This window comes from Cannabis sativa, chromosome 2 (assembly GCF_029168945.1).
Source record: "Cannabis sativa cultivar Pink pepper isolate KNU-18-1 chromosome 2, ASM2916894v1, whole genome shotgun sequence".
In the NCBI taxonomy this organism is placed as follows: domain Eukaryota; kingdom Viridiplantae; phylum Streptophyta; class Magnoliopsida; order Rosales; family Cannabaceae; genus Cannabis; species Cannabis sativa.
In genome coordinates this window covers 4,461,421-4,468,262 of record NC_083602.1, presented here as the reverse complement: position 1 = coordinate 4,468,262, position 6,842 = coordinate 4,461,421, and the positions used below count along the sequence as shown (strand labels likewise).

Below are 6,842 nucleotides of genomic sequence, written 5' to 3'. Positions count from 1 at the left end.
TAATGCCTGTTGCATGTTAAATTTATCACGAGAGTAGAAAGTTTACATGTAATTGAGGTTTATATATCTGAGAAGACTATAAATTACCTTAGTAAACCTGCTATTGCATAGGAATTAATATTAGGAAAATAATCATATTAGGCCATAATCAATAGAAACAATTGAAATCGACACCCTAGTTTATTAACTATTAATTTTCTCGAATTGTTGCTTCCAACTATTTTTCTTATACTTCATTGTTTTTTTTCCTATCTTTTATTTAATCAAATAGAAGTAAAAATTTAATTTTAACGTACTTAACTACACTCCATGTGGGATCGACCTCACTCCTAGTGAGTCTACTACTTGAAACGATACGTACACTTGCGTGTGCAAAATATCGCAACAAGTTTTTGGCGCCGTTGCCGGGGAGTGATAGTTAATATTATTAAAAATTAAATTTTGTTCTAATTTGGTTTTTCTTTTTAGTTTTAGTATTATTTTTTTTTTCAAATTTTTATCTTTTTAGTACTAATTTAGTTTTTTTTATTATTTTACTAATGTTTTATTGATGAGCTTGACCTGCAAGGTAAATCCAGATGCTATATCTTGAGGATTTTGCCCAACAACATAATGAGCCATTCTATTCTGCTTGGAGGAGATTTAAAGAGTATGGAGAGAGATGTTATCCCACTTTCTCAAGTGGATGTTTTACGTGGCTCTTTTATAATGGACTTAATAATGAAACAAGAAGTTGGGTTGATTATGGAGCAAAGGCAACTGGAGCGCCTCTATTAATGAGAGGCTATGATGTAATAGATCTATTGAATAATATGGCAGATTTTGATTACGATTGGCATTGGGATCCATCACTTCAGGGTTGGAGTCACCAATACCCACCTTATTGCCCAAATTCATCTCAACAATCTGAAAAAGATGAACAACTACTAGCACTTCTACAATCACTTCCAGGAGAGATTAATCGCTTAACAAACATGGTGAGATCCTTATGTGATAATTTAGTGGCTCATGATTCAGAATGTAATAACTCCAATACTGAAAGTTATGAGAGTTATTGCTACAATGAAGAAGGGTCATTAGTTGAGTACAAGGAAGATAATGAGCCTACAATTGAAGATCAAGATCCTTGTGAAGAGGAACTCATTGAACATGAAATCACAAGCAAGGTTATGGATAGCCAAGTGGAGAGTGAGCAACAAGAAAAAAGGTTGTTCGATGAAAGTGTAGATACTGTGACATTGGAGGATGAGGAAGAACATGGCATCATTGATTCGACTTCATCAATGATATTGACTAATAAATCACTACTGAATCCATATATTTCATCTGCACCATATTATATCCTCTACAAGCCACAAAAGATTTCTCCCCAACCTCATCATCCAAAGACTTATGTTGTTGGTGCTGACTTTGGTTCAAACTCATCGCTTACCAAGCTTGAAGGCAAGTACAACAATAATTTTCAAGTTGTCTTGCATGACGCTTATTATGGGCGTCAACCGCTTATTGATGTGGCGCCACTACTACAAATTACACTATTCACGTCGGTCAACGCTACTGTTCATAACGTTGACCGACGTGAATAGTACCCAAATAACTGACCCGTCTTTTTAAAAATGACACTAATAATATGTTATTTGCGTCTTTTAAAAAATGACGGTAAAAAATTAACTGACGAGAATAAAGGAACAAATTTTAAAATTGCTTTTCATTTTACGTCTGTTATTAACACTCGACTATTGTGTTAGCGAGGTTTTAAAAACGACACAAAATGAAATAGAAGAGACAGCAACCGACGTAATAAAATGTAAAATCCTTAAAACCTAATCAGATGCCTACTGTTCACAACCTAACTCTCTTCAAATTTTCTCTGGCGAAACAGGCGGCTCCTCTGTCCTCTTTGATACTGCGCCCAGTCGAAGAGAACCAAAGGGCTCGAGGGGATTCAACTACACCCCATCTCATCCACTTCAAAAAGTGTAATCCCTAAAAGTTGGTTTCCTCTCACTCGTGATTCTCCCTCCCTCACATTTTTCTCTCGCTATTTTTGTCGATATACCCTAAACGCATACTCCCGTCTCTCAAACCAACTCGCATTTTGTGTCCCTTGCTTCTTGGTCTGCCGCCGCCGCCGGAGTAGCCTTCACAGAGGACCATGTCACAGGTATTAAGGTTCCTTCCTCTTAGTTACTTCTATAATTTGTTTGGGTTCATTTATGAGATTTTTTTTCCTTTTCGAAACCTTAGAAGTAGGAATTTCATTTGCTTCATTGGTGAAGGCACTCTTAGTGGAGTGCACAAGTTAGAATTTTGGATGATTTGATTATGTCTGACAGTAGCTCTTTTTTTATGGATGGCTCTATTACATTCATGAGTTTTGAAAGGGTACTTCAATCTCAGAGTAATATCGATTAGATATTCTCTCAAGTTTGTGTTGTTTGTATGTTTACATAAGATGAGCTCATTGTATAATCAAGAAAATACTAGTTAGAGAAATTAAATTTAGGTCTATTTAATGATTCAGGTTATATTACGCTTGTTTATTCGTACTTTTCCTATGTAGTTTGGCTTGTGTTGATAATAGCATTAATTTATTTTCTAACTTGCAGGCAATAATAAGAACATTGAGATTAAACATCCTGGAAATATTAGTTTTGGAACTACAGAGGTAGTATATAGTGGTGAGCTATTTGAATTCGACCATCACCTTAAATTTAAATCTATTTGCTGATGTTCCATTATGACTTGAGAAACTATTAGGGCCTTATTTATGAATTCAGTTAAAAAGGGTTTGTTGTTGCAGTTAAATGTTTTAAGTTGTAGAGTTCCCAAAACCATAGGGCAGAAAAAGTATTTTAGAGATTTATAGAACATTCCCAAACCCTGAAGCTCTCCCTCTCTCCTTCTCTGCCATCTCCAACCCATCTCTGACGCCCATTTCTTGTCGTCGATGGCACAGGCGGACCATAGATTCAGTTTAGTACTCTATGGAATTCAATGTTTACTCATTACTCTATTTATTCTCCGCTATTTTGAAATTTCGATTTGATAAAGTATTGAAGAATTTTTTAATAGCCTTGGTCCCTTTTTCTTATTGATATTCATGTTGATTGAGGATCATTATTTGGTAGATCATGAGTGCTGGTCCTTCACAAAAGATCATTATTTCATTTTTTTTTCTTTCTTTTGATTTTAGGTTGGTCCCCCATTATGTCGCTTTTCAATTTCTTGTAAAACCAGAGATTTTAATTATTGTTGAAAAATTACTCAATTAGCCATATATATCGAATATAAATTTTGAGTTGGTTATTATATACGTTTCATTCTACTGTGATATGCTACCTCTGATTTTGTATAAGCCATGCATGCATTTCTCTTGATATGTGCTTAATTTTTAATTTAGTCATTTGTTTTGGTGCGCATTCAATGTTTGAGGTAAACTGCTTTTGCATAAGATTTATTTATCATTGCAAGTATTGTTCTCATCCCTTTGATCTGATTGTAGTTCTTGTATCGTTGTGTGTTTGATGTGAATGAACAGTTGGAGCTTGCTCAGAGCGTAAAAGATTCGTCGAATTGTCAAGTGAAAATAAGGTTTGAATTCATTATTTCTTAGTCTAATATACTACATTTCTCAGGTTTCGTCTTTGATATTACTAAGATTTAAGGTAAACAAAATTATACTAGTGTTTGAAATTTGAATAGTTTATACATTGTTGTCCTATTTGGTAGTTTTTCACTTGTAATTACCATATATTTGCATATTTTTTGGGGACAATTGGTCCCATATTAGTTAATACATTGTTGGCCTATTTGATAGATTTTCACTTGTTTATATTTGATGCATAAATAATATAAGCTAGCTATATAGCTACTGCATTAATCTGAATCTATAACTACATATTTTTTTCACGGAGTAGTTTTTCACTTAGCTGATCTTAAGATATAGAGTAGACCACATCGAAGAAATACTAAAAGCCTACTAATTACACACATAATTACGCTTCCTCATTATTTTCTTTCAACTATTCGGTTCTTTTCTTTCTTTCAACTTTTGTTCTTTTGCTTTTTGTATTCACCTTAAGTTTTGCTTTTTCAAGACTAATAGAATTTTAAGTGGAGAAACGTATTTCAATAATTGCAAATTTTAAGTTAGAAAAATTGATACCATAGCCATTAGCCGATAATTACTTTATTCTTCCTATTTTTTTTTTCTCATTACTCTTTTTCTGGAACACAATCAAAACTAGTATTTAGTAATCCATTCCATTACTCTTTTTTAATTTTCTGATATTATTATTATTATTGTTTGTTGATGTTGTAGTAGTTTCCTTCTTTTAATTAAATTCTTGATGAAATACATATACGTTCATGGTGCATATTGGTTACGTGCTCGGGATCATGGTGTTGTTTTTCACCCATGTAAACTATGTGAACCTATACACACATGAACACAACAATCTATTAAAAGATTATATTCTTATTATGAAATACATGATCAATTCTTAAATATATTTATATTTGCTTAGAATTCATTAGTACTTAGTACTTACTTCACTCCTGCCTATAGAGGAAGACTAAGAAAATATAGGCTATCAAAAACAAAGAACCACTGGTGCTCTTCATTATATTTATGAAAAGGGCTCTCATGTAATGTGGTGAGACTTTATTATTAGAATTCTAGCTAGTACCACCTATATATAGTTGTTTAGAGCTTGCATATTCGTAATTTGGTGCATTGCCTTATATAGCTAGAGATTATCAATGAGTAAATTCCTAAATAATAATAATACAAAAATAAGTTTTTTTTTTAATTAATGAGATTTGATTTGAATGCATTTGTATAATTTATCAAGCTTTAAGAAAAATATTACGACGCTATAAGCTGTTCAATGTATTATATATATATTAATTAATGTGATGACTAATGTTTACTGTCTACTTGTTTTTTTTTTGTGCTGGGATGAAATTATCAATCGGATGGATGTTTTGAATCCCCAGGTATGCCATTCATTGTTTATTAAGATAATAAGCTTATGATTATCGTTAAGTATTTATTCAAAGAAGAGATAGCATTCATTGAATCCACAGGTATGCCATTCATTTTTTTCTCTGTGTTATGTTTTGTATATGTGAAGAGAAGAGATAGATCGACTGAAGTTGGACTGTCTACAAAGAAAAGAGGAGAATTCGAAGGAAATCACTGGAAATGGCCATTAATAATGACTGGAGCTATTCTTGAAATCTCTAGCTGTTCCCAGCCGATACAAGTTAATGGCTCTTCAACTTTGACACTGCATCCTACACTGTGTTTGACGCGCTCTTGGATTCAAGCTACATATGCTTGGTGATCTTGGGGTTTCCTACTGTTTGTAGCTGAAATTTCAGAGTGGAGACTCAACTCAGAGTTGATTACTAATTTTATATAAGTTTTAAAATGTTATTATAATTTTTTTTTGTATTATGTATTTACTATTATATAGAATGATTCTAAAATTTGATAATGTAGGTGGGAAAAATTGCATGAAAATTTACAATTTTTCTTTACCTACACTTGTGCTTCATTTTATAAATGACGCAATATGTTAAAAAAAAAGTATTTTGGCAATTGATATGACATTTTTGAACCGACATAATAAGTTTTTTGTGACAGTTTTAAAATGCCATGAAACATTTAGCGTCATTTTTTAATCGACACATAAAATAAAATAGAAAAGTAAGTATTTAGCGTCGGTTTATAAATGTCGAAAATTATTTTTTGCGTCGTTTTAAAAATGACGCTAATAAAAACTATTTGCGACTACGGTATATACGTCGGTTTTATAAACCGACGTAAATTCTTTAAGTGACACTTAAAAACCGACGTGAATTATACTTTTTGTAGTAGTGCGCTCAGGTAAGTTTCCTTTCCTTTTTCTTTAATGTCACATTGGGGACAATGTGTCACTTTAGTTTGGGGGGAGGAGTGACTTAATTTTTATTTGTGAGTTTTTTTTTAAGTTTTATGTCTTTTAATTTTTAATTTTTATTGTTGTGAGTCAATTTGAAAGTAGGTAGATAGCATGATTTGAAAAGTTCACTTATTTTCGAAAAATCCGTGTGCTTGGTGATATTACGTTCTTGACTAATTTCAATTTTGAGCATAGAATCATATTAGGTAATTTTCTCGCAATTGAATTGATTTATGTATGCTAATTTGACATGTGGAAAGTTGTTTAGAAAATTCTAGAACTTGCTTGCTTGCTATTTGAGGCGAAATAATAGATTATGCATGACTAGGAAAGTGATTTAGGCAATTTTTTTGGATCGATTGTGCTTGTCAAGCCATCCCTATAATTTTATCCTAGTTACCCTTTTTGAGGCTTAACTTATTTTTTTCTACACATATTGAGCCTAAAAAGATAAACCCATAAATACCCAAAATTTCAATTCTAATCATACCATAAGTAGATCTTTAGTTTGGGGAATTTGGATGGAAGTTTGTTGTATGTGAGTGGAAAAAAGTGTGAAAATTGAGAGAATATAAAAAAAAAAAAAAAATTGATTGACAACAACTTGAAAAAAAGGAGAAAAGAAAGAAAAATCTGACAACTAGTGTCAAATCTAGAAAAAAAAATAAATATAAAGTTGTTGCACCCTTGTTGAAGAATATATCTCTCATGTAATTAGAAAAAAGGGTATTGGGATTGTGTGAAAAATATTGTGGGTGACATAATTTGAGAAGCTTATGGTATAGGAAAGCCTAAATGACCATTTCAACTACCTTACCTAAGCCTAATAATATAAGCCTAGAAAGACCTTCTGATCATTCTTAGTTGTGCATTAATCTATATTAGTGGAGA

General features: G+C 32.2%; 1 long non-coding RNA gene across 1 annotated transcript; it reads left to right on the top strand.

Moving 5' to 3' along the window:
- The first annotated feature begins 1,834 nt into the window (after nt 1–1,834).
- LOC115718622 (uncharacterized) lies at nt 1,835–5,547 on the top strand. The gene is made up of 4 exons (XR_004011993.2): nt 1,835–2,164; nt 2,610–2,681; nt 3,542–3,594; nt 5,139–5,547. It is a non-coding gene; the product is annotated as an uncharacterized LOC115718622 (long non-coding RNA).
- Nucleotides 5,548–6,842: the final 1,295 nt, after the last annotated feature.